Here is a 22704-nt window from a genome sequence, read left to right as displayed (position 1 = left end):
CTTTGCCCCCTTGTATAACAAATAACTATAACTCCCTCTCCTTCTATTGAGATTTGAGATGTTTGATGAGTCGGATGTTTCTGAGCACTTCAGCTGCTCCGATATATCGGATGGCTAGTGTGATACGCACACGAAGTTAAAGTGGATTAAATGAGTTACGCGGTAGACACCCGTCCTTGGCCTACAGACGACGCTCGGGGCGGCAATTTATTATTAGGTTTATTGGGAAGCTATTGTTCACATGCAACTCTCACAAGTGTCGCCTGTATTTCTAATATTTTATGAGTAGTTGGGATATGTCATTGCTCATTCATTTCGTTCGTTTTATATTTCATTTTTAAGACGCTACGAGAGCGAAAATGCTAAAATAGAAAGGAGCCCCCCTTTCAATTTGGGAATTTCAGTTAAATATACTAGTGCAGCCATACTCAAAGTGTGCTCCGCGGATCCCTAGGGCTCCGCAAAACCTCTCTAGGGGCTCCGTGTGAATTTGGGTTACCTGATAATGCAACTTCAACTCTCTTCCATAAAACCAAATATTCACCAATTGTTGAAAAATAAAAATAAAACGATTGGCTCTAGGTATCGTCTTTTAAAATAACAAAAAAATCAAAACGATCCGACACAGATAAAAATAATAATAATCAGTGTTGAAAAAATCATTGATCTATCTTCAAAAACGCAGGCAAGTATGGTCGCGCGATAAATGATAAAACATCTGGCCGTCCCTATCGCACTTATTAATAGTGCGATATGGACGGCCTGATATTTTATCGTCTGTCGCGCGACCATGATACCCGTGCAGGGAGGAAATAGTCGAGAGCGTTTGTATCGTATCGTCTCAAAGTGGATTAAATGAGTTACGCGGTAGACACCCGTCCTTGGCCTACCGACGACGCCCGGGGCGGCAATTTATTATTAGGTTTATTGGGAAGCTACTGTTCACAACTCTCACTAGTCTCGCCTGTTAGTATTTCTATTAGTTGAGTTTGTCATTGCTCATTTCGTTCGTTTTACTTATATTTAATTTTTAATTTTGTATTTTTGAGTGAATTGTTTTTCTTCACTTCTTGGCTACTCCCAGCAAACATTCTAAGTGCTTTTACCCATGCTCTAGAATATATTACTAATTTAGGTAAAAATTACATCATACGCACCACATAAATTCACATCTCGTACATTTATACTTCTGGGTAAAAATATAGAGCCATTGAAACGTAAATTTCCCTTCATCAAAGCACCATAAGGTCACAAACTTAAAGGTTGATTATGAGCAAAATATAAGGTAAAATTAACTTCGAAACTCGACCAATTGTTCATATTTACTTGTACGTCCATATTAGGTGTATATGCGACGTAATTTTTTCTTAAACTGGGGACCTTTAGGTTATCGATTTAAGTCGCTTTTGCTACCAATTTCGTAGTAAATATTACCTTCTTGAGAGACCAAATTTAGACCATAAAGTTAAAAATACTTGTAAGGTACTAATATTACCATAAGGTTTCATTTAGATTTACCTAATAGTCAAATTAACCCTAAAAAATAACCAATAAGTCGACGTTTGGGAGGCGACCTCAGATCAAGTTATTTTTACTCACACATAAGTCATTTCTCCGTGAAATAGGACGTATATACTCCATAGTTATTTCGGTTTTTTAAATCAAAAGTTGTGTTGTGTTAACAATGGCCAAAGAGAAAAAAAAATATAGACATTCCAGTAGTTATTATAGGAAGATTAAGAAGGCTAAGGCTAAGGCTAATTATAAGGACGTTCAGAGTGAAACATCAGAAGAAATAAATTGTGAATTGGCTTCTACATCCGGTTTTCAAGGAGTATCTACTTTGTGTGTTTCTTCTGATCCTGGTACCTCTTCAGAAGTATGGCCTATTGCTATGGCAATTTATGACATGCCAAACATAAAGCCTATGTTTGCGGCAATATATTATGGTAGTGGAAAACCGCCTCTAGAGCTTTATTTGCGTCAATTTATTGACGAGTTAAATAAAATAATTGAAGAAGGCATCACAATAAACGACAAAAAGATCTTTATTAAAATAAAATGCTTTATCTGCGACACTCCTGCTAGGGCGTATCTGAAAGGTGAGACCTAGGGCTTACTTATGTACTTATTACTGTTTACTAGTTAATATGGTTTAAGATATTTTTTACATATACATTGTTCAGATAGGTATGTATTTATATAACCTTTATGCGTACATATTATATATATATATATATATACACGGTGTTTCCGGTATCACTCAAAACCTCAGACACCCCAACTGATTTTTATTTTTTTAAACTCATCTAGAGTATTCATCTTTTAATCTGATCGTTACTTTTTTTTTAATTGAATTTTTAATTTTCTGTACAGCTCTACTTGACTTTTAGCTCTACACTCAATAAAATAATTGCTAACTACCATCATAAACCATAAGACTATTTATTTGTGTACGTTACTGCAACGACATAAGGTTTACCAATAGACAGCTAAGATGTCACTGTAAAACACTTTAAAGCTTTGTCACAGTAAACTTCAAATTGGACAGGTAATCGCAGTAAGCACAAATAAACTCAATATTCAAAATGACAAGGTTGTAATTAGGTACGAGTTCAATTTGTTATGACTTATGATAAACATTAAGATTTAACTGACAAACAACGTCAAACTAGTAGCGGAAAAAATAATCGTCCAAGTAACCGGCCAGTATTAATACCCCTAAATACTGAAAAAAGGTAAACAACCTCTAGCAATGCGATATACACAATGTTGTATTACGAGTACAATAGAATGGGCACGTAAAAAATAACTAATAATACTAATTTAAATAAAAATATTACCCCCATCAAGATATAGCTCAATCGATTCTACTCTCGATTCTGAACAAACTGTTTTCAGGTTTTTAGTGTTAAGTGAAACACGGTGTATATATATATATATACATACTCAATACTTATTAGAAGTATACAGTTACAAAATATAGGCCTAAAGCTCGGCCACACATGCGCGTTTTGAGAGCGTTTTAGCAGAGCGCAATGATAGCGGTGCGCCGGACGACGAACGCTGGCGTTGCGACGAGCGGACGCCGGCGGGAATTAACGAGCGCGGATTGCGAGCGGAATGCGCGCGCATTCCACTCCACTAACGCTACGTTATCAAAACGCTTTATGTGTGGCGGATGCTTTAGAACTTACCATGTGCGCCGCCGTTCCGCTTTGAATACGCTCGCAATCTGCTCCGTCCGACGCACCGCCATCATTGCGCTCCGCTAACGCTGCGCTCTCAAAACGCGAATGTGTGGCTGAGCTTTAAATTAATGCTGAAGGGCAAAGCGTTATTTCCAGTCCCCTTCGGGACGGGGTGGCCACTATCTTATATGACATATTGCAATAATAAAAACCTAAAACCAAAATTGGAGTCAATTAAAAATAAATATTTATGTAATTTTATTACATACACGCGTGAAGCACGTTGATATGTTTTAAACTAAGCAAACATTCATCAAATCAGGTATTATGTTGATCCCTAAAAACACCCGAAAACGTTTCAAAATCAATTGTCACATATAACTTACCTATTGGGAAACCACTATGCGTAATATTTATCTTTGGCACGTCTAATCGTTAGCACGCAACCTACGTCCACGCTGTCAAACAAAATACTGTCTTGCGACACGATGGTCGAAGCATTAGTCATGATGGCGGTCGTTTTGACCTTGTATGGTTACTCGACACCATTAGGTCGTTGAATTAAGTGTATATTACGTAAAATTGACTTAAATACCATTAAGTCGTATTTTTAGGTATATTTAACTTCTTAGTCGAGCCGACATTTTGTTTTCTTACAATCAGACGGTGTTACTGTAAATTGCATATTATAGGTATGTTGTAATACTAAAACGATAACATTTAACGGTGTTTTTATTGTCATTTATATGATAAAAATATATATATAGTTAAGTTAATATAATTACAAACACCGAACACAAAATTACGATACCTATTTACAAGCAATACATACTATTTATGAGCTTTAAAATAAGTAATACTTAAGTATTTCGAAAGCCCATCAGTACTTTTGAATAAAAACCTAACATACTGCACGAGAAATTTTTCAGCGCACAAGATTTCATCGTATAATTCCTGCGTAATCGACCTAAATAGATAATTAGTTTACGTAAAGTAATGGCCGCCATTCTCGTTGCAAAACTCAAGTTAGATTTTTAGCCAGACATTTTTTGTGAGCGAAAAGAAAATACTCTCGTAATATGTTTGTCTCTTTCTTTGCAAAAACCTCGTAAAAAAATAACCTTTTTTAGTAATTTAATGGTAAAAACCACGTTGAAATAACGTTGAAAAATCGTAAGTCTTACCAATTTAGTACATTACAACCCATGGCACGTCGTGTCGACGTCGATTCCACGTCGCAAGAATCACCTAAGTGGCGACCATTAGGTCGCAATTACTTAAATTACGTGGAGTCGACGTAGCCGGCACGTGCTTTTTTTCCCCACTTTGGTCGACTCCACGTGGATTCGAGGTCGATTCGAGGTAACTCATTTTGGTCACTGTCAGATTTGCGACCTATAATAGGTAGTTTTATCGATATTTTTACCTAAAATGTTTGCTGGGCTCTTGTAAAATGTTTATTAGAAACTCGATTCAAACTAGGTTCATAAATCTGCAAGCGTTTGTCACTCATCTTTCATTATGTATTGCACATATTTACATCGAGAGTTAGTCGTTTCGAACTTTTAAGTAAGTTCATAATATGCACTATATTATATTACGATTAGGGTTTGCAATCCGGATATTCGAATATCCGAATTATTCGAATATCCGCCAATATTTTTATCCGAAAATATTCGAATAATCCAAGTGAAATTATCCGGATAAACGGATAATTTCTATAAACATTATTTTTTATTTATAAGTAATATATTTAATAGATAGACGTCACTGAAACCAATTTCGATCAATTCTTAATACGGACAATGTTATTGCTAACAAGTCAACACCTATTTATCTTCAAAATCAAACTAATATTTACAAAACAAAGAAAGCATTCGTGGACAAGAAGTAAGCAGAATGCCTCACCCCACGCACTCAGTTCTTATCAAATATTCGATTAATTGGATGATTTAAAAAAACAGAAAAACGTTCAAGTATTATTTTATAGTATGAAAACGTTACCCCAACCTACTTTCATTACTGCTAATAGCTAACGTGAAGTTATCTGTAAAACCGTAGGGTAAGGTGGGCAACAGAGAACCAGTGGTACACAAGGAACCAACGGTTTTATTCGAAAATGCGACGTTGCCAAACTGCACTGCGAACATAGGCACGCGCCGCTAAGGTTCCCCCGCTCGCTCCCCAGTCGGCGGCCGGTCCGCGTTGAAATTGCACGTGTAGTGAAGTATTTTGTGATTTTGGACAAGAAAACAAAAAAAATTAAGTATTTGGTTTTTTTATTTTCTCAGAATGTAGTTATGTTTGATTTATCTAATTAATCAGTTGTGCGGAGTGACTATTTCTCTATCTTTTTGACATTCATTGATGCGGCTTTCTTGTGCCGTTTATTTTTTACCGAATTTAAAAAGTGAAAATGTATATCTAGCACACATTGAACCACAAGGCTCAATAGAGTACTCAATGAACCAGGAGGTTCTCTAGGTAATTCTCTAGTTAGCCTTTGGAAGGTCTATTTTGTACAACTTTTGCCATGTTTAAGAGTTAATATAAATATATCTAATATAACGTTACTAAATAGTACAAAAATATATGATAATACATATATTATTTAAGTTTTTTGAAGTGCAAGACTTTATTTTTCATATAACGAAGAATATTGTGACGATTACATTAGTAAACTACTCTTAGTTTAAATAAATAAGCATTTTTCACATTGTAAATGTTGTATTTATTAAATTGCCCCATATTTACCTAAATCAGTTTGTATATTTTGCAATTATTTATCAAAAACTATGCAATTATATAATGGTAGGTTCATTGTGTACTAGGCCGGTTCATTGAATACATAGTACCGGTTCAGTCTGTACCAGAGATTGTACACAATGAGCCATTGTTCATCTTTTAAAAAAACTAAAATATCTCGACTTCTATTCAGTTTTATTAAAAAATAATGATGAAAATTTAGAGCTAGATAAATAACAAATGCACTGAATAAAAAAAATTGAATTTGGACCTATTATGACTGACTTATTAAGATTTAAATTTTTGGTGGCTCATTGTTGGCAACCTCACCCTACTTAATAAGGGAGATTTATACCTAGATTTCCTGGTCCCTTGTTTTTTTGAAATTGAAATTTAGCGCCTCACTCCGAATTTAGCTGTTATCAGTTCCATGGCAATTTAGTACGCCAGAATTCCCTCCACTTCACTAAGAAATATAAGGCATTTTCCTTTTAAGTCCTTAGTTACATTCATACACAAAAATCGGTCTAATTACTACTTATACTTTGAAATCTTAGTCGATCTACTGATCAGCTTGGAAACTAAAACCCATCAAATTGCTGCCGAGCAATTTGAGGCGTTTTGGATTTGAATATTTAAATAAGTTCGCCTTTGTACCTCCTCCATCTTCATTTTTTTAAATTTTATGTCTTGTATATTTTATGTTGATGGTACAATACTTATTTATCGCCTCTCCCCTTCCATTGGTACTTTGGTACCAGCCACTGTGCAACTAAGGTCTAAAATGATCCACACCTGGATAGGAAGTGTCTTCGACTAATTGGTCTTCTCTTTTTTTGGTTATTCTGTTTTGAACGAGTACCTATGCTCAGTTGCTTATTCCTGTTCTAAGACCCTAACCAGGACGCTTTTGTTTAGAGCCTACGAAAAGAGTTTTCAACTTTTTATATTAAGTATCCGATCCGGTCTAAGATGGCATCTGGTATGGGCGTAGGCATTTATGCAAATGACTAGTGACTACAGTGGTAGTATCAGCATGGGCAATTATGCCACTGTCTTTTAAGCCGAGACATACGCAATAATTACCTGTGTACATAAGAATATAGTTAGACAAACCCAAGGAAAGGATATCTATATACTCAGCGACAGTCAGGCGGCACTCAAAGCCTTCACATCGCCCAGAGGTGACTCTTGACTGGTATTAAACGGCATCCAAGCTCTTAACAAGCTTGGAAGGCAAAACAAGATGCAACTGGTATGGATACCGGGGCACGAAGGCTTCATTGGCAATGAAAATGCTGATGAACTTGCCAAGGCCAGGTCTTAAGACAACGTCACAAGGAACCATTAAAACGGCTATGAAGGACCATACAAAGGCTAATCACCAAAAAGAGTGGGATGCCCTGGTAGGTCTGAAGCATTCAAAGCTCTTTATGCGGAGGGTAGAATCTGGATGGAGCAAAAAGCTAGGAAAGCTAGGCAAAAGACAACTCCAAATTATAACGGGGGTGTTCACAGGCCATTACGGGATCAAAGGAATGTTGGCCAAGATGGGACACGCTGACTACACAGATTGTCGCATGTGCGGCGAAGAGGAAGAGACCGTCAGACATCTAATGTGTGAATGTCACGCCCTCGCCAGACAAAGAATGAAGAACTTTGGAGCAGGCTACCTAGTACCAAAGGACATCAGAGAGCTACCCATGAGCCTCATCATCCGATACGTGGAGATGGTCGAGAAGATCCTGAATAGCTGAAGGATCTTAAGATCTAAGGGGGTAATTGCACAAAAGATCCCGATGGGTCGAAGTGTATCCGGAAGGGCCCCGCAGATTTAAGATAAGATGAGTATCCGATCCGATCGAGCGAAGGACCGACTCCTATACATTCTCGAAATCATTCAAGGCGCCATCTTTTATTTTTGCCTTTGACATCCTTCCTATATCCGATATCGGAACGGATAATATGACAACGCTGTATCGCCTATAACCATCATCATATCCAATGATGTTGTCCATCCATATTAAACATGTCCTCACGGAGGCACTTACATCTAGCTAGTCTCTTATTTGGCGTTTTGAATGACAAAAAGCCCCATTACTTATTCTCTAAAATACGCATATCCTCTTTCCATGAACGACATGGTACACGGTCTACCAGGCGATGTCTCCTAGAAGCTCACCCTCACAAAACTGTTGCTTTTACAGGCTGTTTCCGGTATCTCGCAACCAGGTGCTGGAACAATATCCCGCCCCCGATTCGTCAAATTAAAACTAAATTTACTTTTAAACGTCATTTTAAAAAATATCTTTTAGAAAAACAAAGTTTGGGTATCCCTTATGGCTACCTGGTTGCAGATTACCGGATTTAGCTTCAGGTTTAGCTCTAGCTGTAGCAATTATTTTACTATCTATCGATCTAACAGATCAAACACACATTTCTTTTCATCATAGCATTCATCTCACTCGTTTCATAGGCAATTATTTATAGATATTTTAGGTATATAATTTCATCTCTTTACAATATTTCTTATTCAATCAATTATGTGTTATCGTGATCTGATCCGGTTCCGGCAGAATATCAGTGCTGCTGCCTCAGGGCGTAGCGTAATACTGAGCCGTGACCCTTTTGTCTTGTTGCGACGCGCACAGTATCATAGTACGCTATTGTAAAAATCTGTGTAATTTCCTGTTTTCCAATTTGCTTATTATGTATTCTAATTCTTTTTTGTAACTTATTTCTTTTGTGTATTCTGTGTGTATTGTGACAAACAAATAAACGTATATCTATCTATCTATCTATCTATCTACTACTAACTGTCTTATATCGACAGCTCACTATCTGATTGCAAGATTCTAGTCATAGAACTAAAGATAGAGAGCTAGGTGTGTTTTAATTTCTACAGTTTGCTGATTTACGCAAAAAATAAATAAAAATGTAGGTAAATTTTGCATTATGGCGCTCATCTATCTCAGCCGTTATCAATTCCACGCTTATACGCACCTGTAACATTAATTTTGTTCCATTTAATAAATTATCCGAAATTATCCGAATTATTCGAATATTCGAATAATAAAAATTGTATTATCCGAATTATTCGAATATTAAAAATCCGTCGGATAATGCAAACTCTAATTACGATACAATTGCGGAAAAGAGGAAGTTCGCAACGAGTGGCGATGAATTAAAGCACAACCGAAGGGAGCGTTTTAAATGGACACGCGTTACGAAATTCCCTCTGCGCACAAAGCATCGACGTTTTTCAGTTCATAATTATGCAGTTTGCTTTGCTGGCAGTAGAGTGGTTAACCATTTTATTTTTAACCACCATCAATTGAACTTCATTTATATTACCTAAGTATCTAATAGCCAATACGAAACCCAACGACTAATACGTGAGAGGTTCGAGAATAGAATCCTGAACTTGCGAGTTTTTTAAAACACGAGAAGTAAAATACATTTGCACCCGAGTGTAACACAAAACTTTTCCCCTCACTATAGCGAGGGAACTACACCGCAAAAAATGCGTTTATCACTGCTTCCAGTAGTTCCACAGGTGGTAAATCATCTTTATTACTTGATTCACCTATATTTATCAATTTTAAAGCAGTTAATTTGACTTTATTCAAGGTCAATATTATATCTCGAATTTATTATCGGTCATCCCATTATTGTCTGTTTTCGAGTCTAATTGACAGCTACTAATACCTTATTACGATAAGGATAAGTAAAACAAATCGATTAAATTCTGACAGTCAGACGTACGATATAATGATAAAAGCTTGTGGCTGTAGATAACCAGCTGTTAATATCGGGCTCAATTGAACCCAATAAAGTACAATAGAGTTATCAGCACAGGCCCCGTAGCCGAATGGCATTTCTCCGACGCCAAACGAAAGCGATACGCCGCTGGCTCTGTCGCGCCAATACGCAAGCGCGATAGAGATAGATATCTACTAGCGCTTCGTTTCGTGAGCGTTTCGTGAGCGATTGTGCCATTCGGCTAGCCACCCAGATGCGGATGCGGATCCGTAGGTACGATCTGCAAACCAGAGTTTGAACTTAGTGTTTCTAAAACAACATATTAGATACTGTTAAAATTTGTCATGAACTGGAACCAAATGTAAATTAACACGTTATTATACTTATTATGTACATGACAATGCAATATTAAATAAATGACTAAGTGTTCTGAACCTAAAAAGATATCAATCGCACTATAGCGAACAAAACACGAGAATATTCAATATGACAGTATCGTCCGCTACGGTGCAAAAGGATCTTCGTTTGTTTATTCATCTCTAGGTAGTTTTTTTTTATTTTCGTCGTAGGTATTCTGAATGAAAGTGGAGTGTTTAACTTGGGTGAAAAAACGCCATTTTAGTCTCGGAGTATTGGCGTTCTCACTGAGCTCGGGTGCCAATCTACTCGGGAGAAATAGGTTAGCACACATAAAACGCCCTGGAAAGGGGTAGCCAGAGCACATGAAACTGCTCAAGTTTGCAAGTTCAAATTAAGGGATTGAAAAACCCATATCCCACAGTCAACTTCTACGTGGGAAGAAAGGGGTTGGTGGGAGGTGAAAATTCTTAACCCCTCTCCACTTTTTATTGTTATTTAATAATGTTTTTCGGACTTTAGTTGGAAAAGGTGATAATATTGATCAGCATAGAAACACAATAAACTATTATGACTTGTGATACCACAACCAGAGTCCGGCTAGTAATCTAAGTTCGCGGTCAAAGTACAAAACAGTACATATTTGTTTACCAGTCGCAGCCATTCACCCAGAGCATGTGCGTGAGTCAGTCGCAAGCGCAGCAATGCAGTTCACAAACACTTCGTTAGAGTATAATAGATAACCTAACCACAAAATTTAAATTTTGAAAAAACCCCCGACATACTTAGTAGTCCGATTTCCATAAAACATGGCTAAGAACCAGAGACCACAGAACACGAGTTCCGACTTTCTGCTCTCAAACAAAAAAAATCTAAAACGGTTCATCCGTTCGGGAGCTACGATGCCACAGACAGACACACACACAGACAGACACGTCAAATTTATAACATGTTACCCCGTCGTTTTTGCGTCGGGGGTTAAAAATAAGGCTAACTAAAGGGTTCATAGACCACGCCATGCCAGCCAATTCGTCTCGGCTATCTTGAAAAGGTACCTATATGTCACTTCAGCGCGTTACTTAGCAAAGGAGTCTTCAACTCTGCATCCGAGCCCCTTGCATGTTCGTAGGTAGGTAGCGTAGTAGCGTCTCACTCACCATTAGACACCATGTTCATCGGTTTGGTCGCTTTATCTATTGTGCGATATTTATTTCAGTTAATGTGGGTATCCTGAACTTTACCTTACATACCCTGAGCTTATTAGCAATACAGTTAGAATCAGAAGTCTCAAGGTGCGTTTAAACGGCGCGCGATAACGCGAGCCGAGCCTGGCTCGGCTCGCGATCCGGCGCGCCACGCGCCGTTTAAACAGCTACGCTCGGCGCGGCTCAGCTCGGCTCGGCAAAGTTCGCGCGATCCATCACTTGTCGGTTTTTCGACACGGATCAAAGGCGCGCGCGCCATCTTCGGCTCGGCTCGTGTTAATACGCGCCGTCTAAACAGATGGTACAAAGCGCGCGACGACGGAAGTCGAGTTTTAAGTTTTTAACACGCTTTTATTAGGTCGTCGTGTATGTAACTAACTATGTAATGGAATCTACGGAGGCTAATTTAACCATCTTCCAAGGATCGTAGCGTAATGAAAATTGGCAGCTGTATGCAGTTCTGATGACAATACAATAATATGGTACTGTTGAACTGATCTGATGATGGAGCCGGAAGATATGAACTGGAACTACATGATGGAACATCGTATGAAAGCTGTTTTTGGGTTTCTTAGAAAAGTCTTGTAATAAACTTTGACTACGATTAGGTTTCAAAGTCTGATGATGGAGCCGGAAGATATGAACTGGAACTACATGATGGAACATCGTATGAAAGCTGTTTTTGGGTTTCTTAGAAAAGTCTTGTAATAAACTTTGACTACGATTAGGTTTCAAAGTCTGATGATGGAGCCGGAAGATATGAACTGGAACTACATGATGGAACATCGTATCAAAGCTGTTTTTGGGTTTCTTAGAAAAGTATTGTAATGAACTTTGACTACGATTAGGTTTCAAGGTCTGATGTTGGAGCCGGAAGATATGAACTGGAACTACATGATGGAACCGTGATTACCTTTTTGATTTTTGTCGAGCTCCCGATATTTCGACGCAGTTGTATGCATCTTGATCACGGAAAACGGTCTATATCCCGGTCAATATAAGTCTAATGAAAATAACCGTGAATCATTCAAAACTCTTACATGATGGAACTTCTTATCATAGCTGTTTTTGGGTTTCTTAGAAAAGTCTTATAATGAACTTTGACCACGATTAGGTTTCAAGGTCTGATAATGAAGCCCGAAGATAGGCACTGATGGCATTCCATGATGGCATATCGTATCATAGTTCTGTTTGCGCTTGTGAGAAAGGCCACGTAATGAACTTCGAACGTTACGTTTTCAACGTTATAACAAACCTATTATTGACCGAAGCGAAGCGAGGCCTAAGCTAGGTTAGGGTTTTCTTGCGACCCTTATGAGCGGAAAAAGGAAAGACCGAATCAGTATATCTAAACTAAGTCAGGTTAGGGTCTTTTTTGTGACCCTTAAATATGCAGCCCAGCCAGGCAATCATGGTCGCGCGATAAACGATAAAACATCGGGCATCGATAGGGACGGCCTGCTGTTTTATCATTTATCGCGCGACCATGATTGCCTAAATAAATATCAACGTAGTATTTAAAATAAGTTGGTTAAGGGTTTTCTTGTGACCCTTAAGAGCAAAAGTAAGAGGGGCTCGGGGGCGAAGCCCCCGCATAAAAGAAAGATTAACGTAATATTAAAAATAAGTTGGGCTAGGGTTTTCTTGTGACCCTTAAGAGTAAATAAAGGGGGCTCGGCCCCGAAAAAAAGAAAGATTAACGTAGTATATAAAAATGGTGGGTGTTGGTTTTCTTGCGACCCTTAAGAGCGAAAATAAGGTGGGGGTGGGGGTGGCTTTATCAACGAAAAATTTCACGCCACGCTACTGCTAAGCATGTCGCGAAGGTCTACAGTTCCCAGAGCCACTATCAGTCTTTTAGTTGCTTAGCAAAATGTCGCGTCCACGTTCCATATCCAGGTTCAACCCAACGTAAATATACTAAAGTGCGACTGAGAAAATTCAACCCTTTGTCTCTATCCTCTTACAGAGTAAGATGAAATCCTTAAGTTCCGTATTGCATTAATCTACAAATTAGCGCAGCACTATGAAAAAAATTTCGCGCTCGCTACGCTCGCGATCGCGATTTTTTCCCTACATACTAAAATTTCTTCCCAAACCTGCCGAAACTCAAAGTCGCTCAACCAACCTACACAACCCTAATCGATTGCACAGGCCGGCACTGGCCGGCATTGACTCCTAGTGATTTCAAGTTGGGCATCTACCGTGCACAAGATGCAAGGCACTAACGCAGTGGTGTATTTAGGGTCCCTTACTTTTGCGGTTGGACAGGCTCATGTGGCCCCGAGTAGAGTAAAATTACTTAGTGCTCTCCAGATAGAAGAGCTAGAAAAGCTAAAACTCTAGAAAAACACGCTTTTATAAATGCACGTAAAAGCCAAAAATAAATTATGGATCGTTCAAGTTGTCTCTATTTCTGGGATGAAGAGTAAACTCTGTGCTTTTAATTATAATATTTGATTGTAAAAGCGTGGGGCGCTGTAACAGGAAAATCTTTTTGTATAACTTGCTGAGAAATCAAGTGAAACTATATTACGAGAAGCAGTTTACACAGATTGGCGCGCTAACTGGACTTGCAGCACGACTGCAGCGCCCCACGCTTTTACAATCAAATATTATAATTAAAAGCACATAGTTTACTCTTCATCCCAGAAATAGAGACAACTTGAACGATCCATAATTTATTTTTGGCTTTTACGTGCATTTATAAAAGCGTGTTTTTCTAGAGTTTTTTAAATTTATTTATCGGCATTTTCATGTGTTCGAATTATGGAGTGGAGCAATGATATGATTCAAAGCTTTATTGAATTATATGAAGAGGAACCATCAATATGGAACCCAAAACATCTCGGTCACAAAAATCGCAACAATATAATAGGCTTTCGTTCGTATCTACACGGACGGCTCGGCTCGCGTAGGATCGTGCTACCTCGCGCCGTGTAAACGCACAGGCTCGCGTTCGTATTGAGCCGAGCCGCATCTACACGGACGGCTCGGCTCGCGTAAGATCGTGCTAACACGCGCCGTTTAAACGCACCTTCAGAATGGTTCGTGAATAGGACAAGCTGCGGTCGCCCACAGCTGCGCACGCGCCGCGCACGTGGCGAGACAGAAAAACAGTTGTAAATAAAGAGTTTCTGCGGTTTCTAAGCGACTGCTACCAAACGTCGTCGCAGTTTATGAAGGTCACCCGTCTTACTATCGCCCTAATTTTTAAAGCGTTAAGAAATCTTGTCTTAAGATTTTAAAAATTATAAAACCTTTATCTTACAGAAGAATTAATGCAATGCATTGAGGCATATTTGTATATTATAAGTATTTCTTTAGAATCATGAATTTTGCAAGCGTGAATAATATATACTGTATGTAGCAGAAGAATCTTTTGTTAAGTGGGTATAGTCAGTGAGATATTCAAAGTTAGCCTCACAGTTCACACTAGGTACTTTACACGTTTTTATTCAAAATAATATTATTATATGACAGCTGATTTACTTGCATATTAGCCCAGGATATGTAGCCACTTTGCTACTGATACATCTATTTCTACAATATTTCAAGGGGATTCAAAGAGTTTTCATTTCAGCACTCGTAGTAGTAGTTTAAGAGCAGTAGCATAATCTGAAAGACTTCAACTATTTTATTTACTTTTCCCCTCACTAGCTCGGAAACACGTGTTTTGTCCTTTAATACCAGCGGGTAAAAACGCATTTTATCCACTAGTGGGTAAAGTAATTTGACCTTGAATAAAGTCAAATTAACTGCTCTACAATTGATAGAAGTAGGTGAATCTAGTAATAAAGATGATTTACCACCTGTGGAACTACTGGAAGCAGTGATAAACGCGTTTTTTGCGTTGTACTTTCCTCGCTATAGTGAGGGGAAAAGTTTTGTGTTACACTCGGGTGCAAATGTATTTTACTTCTCGTGTGTTAAAAAACTCGCAAGTTCAGGATTCTATTTTCGAACCACTCGCTTCGCTCGTGGTTCAACTATAGAATCCTTTCACTTGCTCGTTTTTCAATTCCACACTCGGCGTTAAAATACAACTTTGCCCCCTTGTATAACAAATAACTATTATCATATCAGCCAACTATCGTCTATCGTCGTACTTAAATGTGCCCTTGCTTTTTACGATTACGACACTGCATGAGTGTCACGAGTCACGACCACGACGCGATTGCATTTTATATCCAATAACAAGATTAGCGCGAGAGCTAAAGCTAATACAACTAGTAACTATGTATACGTGATGCACATGTTATGCACGTGCGATATCTAACATACACCGTGGACCTGAATAACCCGAAAGATTTCAACAGTGTATTGTATTCCTGATCACATAGAGACTACAATGTCATTATAAAATCTAGATTTGGATAAGATTCTGAAATAATTACATTTATTTTTAAAACATTTTTTCGTCATAACTGGGGCAAAAACGCATTTTTGACTGAAGATTAAAGAATTTTGCAAAAAACTCTTACTCAAAAAAAATATGAAAAATAAACTCGAAAACTTATGTAAAAGCCCGTGTAAAAGTACCTATTTAAAAATCTAAATAAAATGTACAAAAAAAATCCCCAAAAATGACAAAAGTGATATCATATTTTTTGCTTGTTTTTACATCAAAAATGCGCGGTTAAATCTTTCGAGTTATTCAGGCTCACGGTGTATAGTGATTATATTTATGTCTTTCCCGTGTGTGCTTGTGTATCCCTTGTCAAGACGGGTTTATAATTTCAAGACCTTTTCTCCCGTGAGTGTCGTGGGTCTTATGGTGTGGGTAATGCCATAGCACCCTAACACCCTGTCACTGCATTATCACGATTTCTTTCAACCCCTTTGTTCAGCCCCTTAATTGCTATAGGAGCGGCACTGAAACTTGATCAGTAGCAATTTCGTGTGTGACTTTATGTGTAGGTAATGTAGGTATACCTACTTATGTACCTATAACGTCATTAAAGAATTGAGTTTGAATTTGAAGTAGGTATGTACACAAATTCATAATTAGGTATATTTATAGGTATCAGACAAGAAGAAATATAATGCAGATAAAAATAGCACGCTTCCGGAATACTTCAAGAATAATTCCTTAGATTAAATGCTCCAAATAAGTTCGCTTTTAAGAAATCTGTACCTACGTTCTTTCTTTGCTGGTAGAATGAAGGATTCCTAGTTGTTTTTATACATATATGTATGTATGTATGTATTTATGGAAATATATATTTAGGTTTATGTACCTATATTTAATTATGTAGTTACATAAAGTAAAAAACTTGTAAGTAGAAGTTTCTTATGTAGGTAACTATGTAAAGTTTTAGTAATATCACCGCCCACAATATCTCTGCTTTGCCTAAAGGTTGACTGGTAGAGAATGCTGTCTGGCATTAAGTCCGCCTTTTGTACTATAAGTTTTTCTTTCTTTGTGTACAATAAAGATTAAATAAATAAATAAATAAACCGGGGATCCGGCAGACCACATCGGCGATGGCGAGATAACCTCGACTCATTTTTGAGTGGTTGGTCAGACATAGCACTTAACAGAGACGAATGGAAAAAGAGGGGGGAGGCCTTTGCCCAGCAGTGGGACACAGCAGGCTCCTAATAAATAAATAATAAATAAAATAATAATAAATAAATAATATATAACTGTTAAAGAACTTACTAGGATATAGATAATATAAACAATGCCTAGTTATCTAGGGATGACAACATAATACTTACAAGTTTTTTAAATGGTTATCTTTAATATTAATAATGAATTAATGATGATATGCAAGAAAGATAATGTTAAAAGCGACAAGAAAATAATAGAGACTATTAACAAAGAGAATATAGGTCTTTGCTATTAATCAAGCTCTGATTATTTGCTAGAAAGTAAACTACATGGCGTAGCTAGCTTATCTGTAACAGTGTTTTTTTTTATATATCATTGGTAATAACTGTAAAGTAAAATAATCCTACATCCTGTATTTATAACAAATCGAAACTCATATTTCTAAAAGATAGGTACAGGCATTACAAGCTAATTTACCCGCGATTTTGACAGTCCCGACGGAGTAAATTCTAAGTCGAAACGTAAAACGTTTATGAAACTAAATCGAGGCTATAAAAATCGCTCATCACCTATAAAAGGTTACACAAATTCAAATAGGCTTAATCAAGTAGATTCAACCAAAAACTACAATACACACAAAGACAGTGTTACTTTATTTTGCCTCTACGCTCAACATATCTCATCGTGTCATTGTCCCTTCACGCTCTTTATTATGAACTAGTCTCTGTCTACGATAAGCACATTGTTTAGTGTTTACTATATCTTTAGTTTATCGACCTCCATAAAGTTTGAGTTTTATGTACATTATAGTAATCACACGGATGCGTGATTCCCTCGTGCTTTGTAAATAAACTAAAAATACTTTGTTTGCGTGAATTTCTGCAGTATTTTTTTTTTTGAGATGAGTGATGGGAGTTTAGAGAAAACCTCTATCTTATCCACATAATGGACGCCGGGATGTCCCGAGGGGACATTTCTGCAGTAGTTGTAGGGGTGTTCTATGTACAGCCATTGCACGAGAAAAAAACTAGTTCTAAACCAAGGACAAGTAATACTGTTTTTAAATTTGAGCTTCTTGTTACCTTTCCACACCATTTCACACTACAGGTGGACAGACAAAGCCCATACAAAAAAGCGTACCCCAGAAATGTATGGGCCTTTTAGACAAAACTAGATGGCGCTTTCGCAGCCTGGATATGGCCAACATCATATTTTGCCGAAATATTTTTGCGTGTTTTTATTTTTCATAAGAACAAATGACATGCTACTTTATTTTAATATCATGATATCACATCAATACACATTTAAAAAAAACACATTTTAAAAAAAATGTGTAGTCACAGTCAGTCATAATGTCATAATTAAGTAAAAGCACGTTTAGCTAATGCATGAAATGTAGGTATACAATACAATACAATACAAATCCACTTTATTGCACAACCTCAGAAATGTACATAGGAACACACACATTACAATTAACCTTTTCAAAACGAAGCTCAGTGAATCATTATAATTTGGTGCAAGTCCGATGCACTAAATAGCAGTTATATCCAGTCTTCTCCGCAAAATGACAAATTGTCATAGTCATTATCATTACGTACAGAAAGCTCCGACTTACATTAGTTGAGGCAGACTACGCGAGCTACGTGGGCGTCTGTTTCCGCTAATGATGCATTCATGCTCCGTACCTCTACCTATTCGTCTGTGATTCTGTAATATTACACTACTCGTAAAAAGAGTTCATTTAGAAAAGGCACAAATACCCAACCAGAGGGCCGATCTTTGAATCTAGGCCATTCGATTTCGTGAAATTCGTTTAATAATATCTCCACTAGGTACTAGCGATTTCAATTCTACTAACAGAATCGAAAACGAGCGGTCATTACTCATTACCACTAGTTTTATGGCCGCTGTACACATCGGGCCAACGGTTGGACCAACCCTTGGTGGAACCCCTTGGCCAAGCGTGTAGAGGGCTACTTGGCCGTATGTTGGCAGTTGGCACTAGCGCTGGCCGGCCAACCGACTGGTGTCGGTTTTTTGTACACACATCAAAGGATCTTGGCGCCAATGGCCAACTGCGTTCACAAGTTGGCGCCTCATTCAGTTTGTCATCAGCCGTCAGAGAGGACAGTAGTGAAAGATTTACGAAAATAATAAGTTTATCTATACCAATAATAGTGTTGATTTTAGGAAATACAATACCGTTGCAAATGTTTAATGTATTGCCTAAAAAGATAAATGTGAATTATTTAAATATGCCTGTGTGTATGTGTGTAATATGTATGTGTGTGTGTGTGTTTGAATATGTCTCACGAAAGTTTAACGTGTATAAGATAAATGTGCATATCAGAAAATTCAAAAAATTGTTAATTTTTCAGATAATTTAATTTTATCACGAGGTTATTATTTATTAATAAAATTTTGCTGACAACGTGAATGACCTAGAATTATCTAGCCTTTTCCATTCTACGTCCATCTTTTATGAAAGGCCAATGCCAACTGATTGGTTCACCAATGTGTAAACAGCGACTCTTATTTTGGCCAAGGGGATCCACCAAGGGTTGGGCTAACCGTTGGCCCCATGTGTACTGTACACATGGGGCTAACACAGCGGCCATTAGAATTCCTAGCCGTCCTTTTTCAAAAATAGCATTACGTCGTTTTCCACAGACTTTCGAACGGGGAATTCGTGAGTTCGAAATTCAAAAATCGATCCCCAGGACCGTCTAATGTGGTCTATTACCCTTTTAATATAGTTTTCATGCGCGGATCCAGGGGGGGGGGGGGGGGTCATGGGGGTCATGACCCCCCCCTGGAGCCTAGGCTGGCCATACAAATAGACCACGTGACCCCCGGGGGCCTGGGCCTTATCACGTGACCCCCCCTGGGCACGAAGCTGGATCCGCGCTTGATAGTTTTTTGATGTAATTACTTAATTTGTAAAAAATACTGTAGGTAGGGAATTATCAAGAGTAAGGTCAGTGCGGGCAAGACCGGCATAGTTTATTTGAAATAAAGTTTGAGTGGATAAAACTCTATAATTAATGTAGTCTGGCATAATGCGCATGGTCCTATGGGATAGCAAATATTATATTTTACAAAGCTTTTATAATATTTTGGCGAAATAAAGTAATTTTAAGTGATAAAAATCACATTTTTTAAGGCTCGGCGGGTTGACCGTCCCCCCGCGGTGAGTACGGGAAGACCGTCTAGTGAACTCTAGTGCTTGTTGTCGCGTAATTTCATATGAGACTAGGTTCCAAAACCATGATCATTGATACGTTACGTAATAACAGGGCAGAATGTGCTAGATAATTAATAAAATAACGTTGAAATTTTAAACATATAAGCATTTTTCCATTTATAAGGCAAGACCGGCATATGCCCCGTAGATGGGGTTCATAACCTTTTCTTTTCAGGTCCAATTTAGTCACGATATTACAGGCTCATATAAATCCAACTACTTATTTGTTTTTGAAACGTTGTTATTAAGTCAAGGTAATAGGATATTAGGTACGTGAATTAGTTTGGTAACATTTCTTAGCAATGTCTGGGTTTTGCTATAGTTACTACCAGAGTTAGACAAAAAGTAATCGACTAACGATTAACGATTAAAATAAGACGATTAATTCGTTTAAATCGATTGAAAAGGACGATTGTAATCGAAGATCTTCCATTAACGTTAATAGCGAATAAATTAATCGTCGACTAATTTTGACGACTAATTTTAATTTGGTCATTAATTTTGAAATCAGCACCCCTGAAAACATATTTGACGACACCCATAACGACTTTTATGCCAAAGTGACAGTCAGCAATGTCAGATTTCCAATTGGTCATTAATTTTGAAATCAGCACCCCCAAAAACCTATTTGACGACACCCATAACGAATTTTGTGTCAAGTGACAGTCAGCAATGTCAAATTCCAGATTGGCTATTATTTTTGGAATCATCACCCCGAGAACCTATTTGACCACACCCATGACCACTTTTGTGTCAAAGTGAGAGTCAGCAATATCAGATTCCAAAGTGGTGTTTAATTTTTAAATCAGCACCCCCGAAAACATATTTGATGACACGCATGACGACTTTTGTGTCAAAGTGACAGTCAGCAATGTCAATTAACGGTCGGGTAGCCGTAAAATAGTCGGTCAAAACAGTTTTTAAACCCATACGGTCCCTGTTGGGTAATGCTGATTATAAAAATAATGACCAACTTGAAACGCTACTCTCTTTTGAAATATTTGTCGCCGTCGCCGCATTTTCCACAATCTACGTATAAAAATAATAAAAAACGGGTAGAACTTATGATAATCTACCAACTTAAATATGATGATGAATAATGCAGTGTAGGCTTATTCTGTTCACCTCTTATCATTCTTTACAACCATGTCACATATATTTTATTTTTACTTAATTCTTTCGAATGATTTTAGTAACACCATACGAATTATTACCAAAATTGTATTTCGAAGTTAAAATCAAAAACGTTACAACTACCATACGCCAAAAACGTATACCAAACGTAAACATAAGCCAAAAAAATATTGATATGGTTTACACTCGACTTATTTCCAATAAAGCCTAAAAAAGGTTGGCAACTCCTTGTTTATCATATGCCGGTCTTGCCTTTCTCTATTATGCCGGACTTTCTGAGTAGGCACAATTTCTAAGTTACATATTTCAGAACATAAAACTAGAAATTGAGCGCGTTTTGAGTAAATTGATAGCACTAGTCAGAAAGAAGGGTTATTAAATGACTACGTTACATATACAATATACAAATATTCCGACTGCTTCTATTTTATTTTAATTTTTTGCGGAACCATGTTGAACTCGATGTTCGAGTTCGAAACACAAATCAAGATTATTGTTAACTAGTGTTCGTCCTAGGGATATGTACTGAAGACCAATGGCTTGAGGATGAAAAACTGGTATACCTTCGGAGGTGTGAGAGGCGTAGATATATAAACAAAAAAGTTATAGTCAATAGACGGTCTTTCCGGGTAGACGGTCTTCTCCACACTGACCTTATTCATTTTTTTATTAATAAAGCATCTTAATTGTATTCCATTTATTTTGCATATGTAAAAATAAACTGGTATCGAGATTTGAAAGTCAGTTATGGCCTTATGGCCCAACTCACCCCAAATTACGGTACAACAAAATGTGTTATTGTGTATAAGCCATGTAGACATGTAGAGTTAGATCATATTTATTTTCTAGTAAGACCAACGTCACCACCCGACAGTATTAACGGCTTTCTATTGTTCGCTAATTCTCGTAATTCACCCGTTCCGAGATACACGTGTCTCCTGTTACTTGAACCTGTTTTCGAACCCTTTCGAACGGTAAACAAGATTTGAATATGTGATGTCCCACGGAAAAGGAACCTTATGGCTGTTGGCGCCTACGACGCATTACACCTCGTCAGCGTCATTAATACCTTTATCCATAGGTACTTTTTCACGTGGAACGACACATATGGATTCCTATAGCGACAATAACGCTTTTGAATTTAGATTGACGATAATAAAATGTATTTTCTTGTAATAAGATTTAGAATTATCATATTCTCATTATAAATTGCACGTGTTTTTACAATACATTAGTAACACATTAGCATGTTTGCCTACACGTAACGGTGCTGGTAATCAATTGAATAGAATTCTGATTGTATTTATATATGTACAGCTTGGCATAAAAGAGAGGAACTGGAGCAATTTTTTAACCGACTTCAAAAAAAGGAGGAGGTTCGACTGAATGTTCATTTTTTTTATTTTTTTGTATGTATGTTACTCGATATCTCCGAGAATCGTGAACCGATTTTCAAAATATTTTATTTAATCGAACGGGTATAACCCCGAGATGGTCCCATTGGCA

The 22704-nt window shown here is 37.5% G+C and overlaps 1 protein-coding gene across 7 annotated transcripts in view; it reads left to right on the top strand.

Annotated features, from left to right (window-relative positions):
• LOC125230196 (6-phosphofructo-2-kinase/fructose-2,6-bisphosphatase) overlaps positions 1–22704 on the top strand; it is a 65492-nt gene that overhangs the window by 6664 nt on the left and 36124 nt on the right. The gene's annotated exons all lie outside the window — the stretch shown is intronic.

This window comes from Leguminivora glycinivorella, chromosome 10, assembly GCF_023078275.1.
Source record: "Leguminivora glycinivorella isolate SPB_JAAS2020 chromosome 10, LegGlyc_1.1, whole genome shotgun sequence".
Lineage (NCBI taxonomy): Eukaryota > Metazoa > Arthropoda > Insecta > Lepidoptera > Tortricidae > Leguminivora > Leguminivora glycinivorella.
This window is presented reverse-complemented; position numbering and strand designations above follow the sequence as displayed.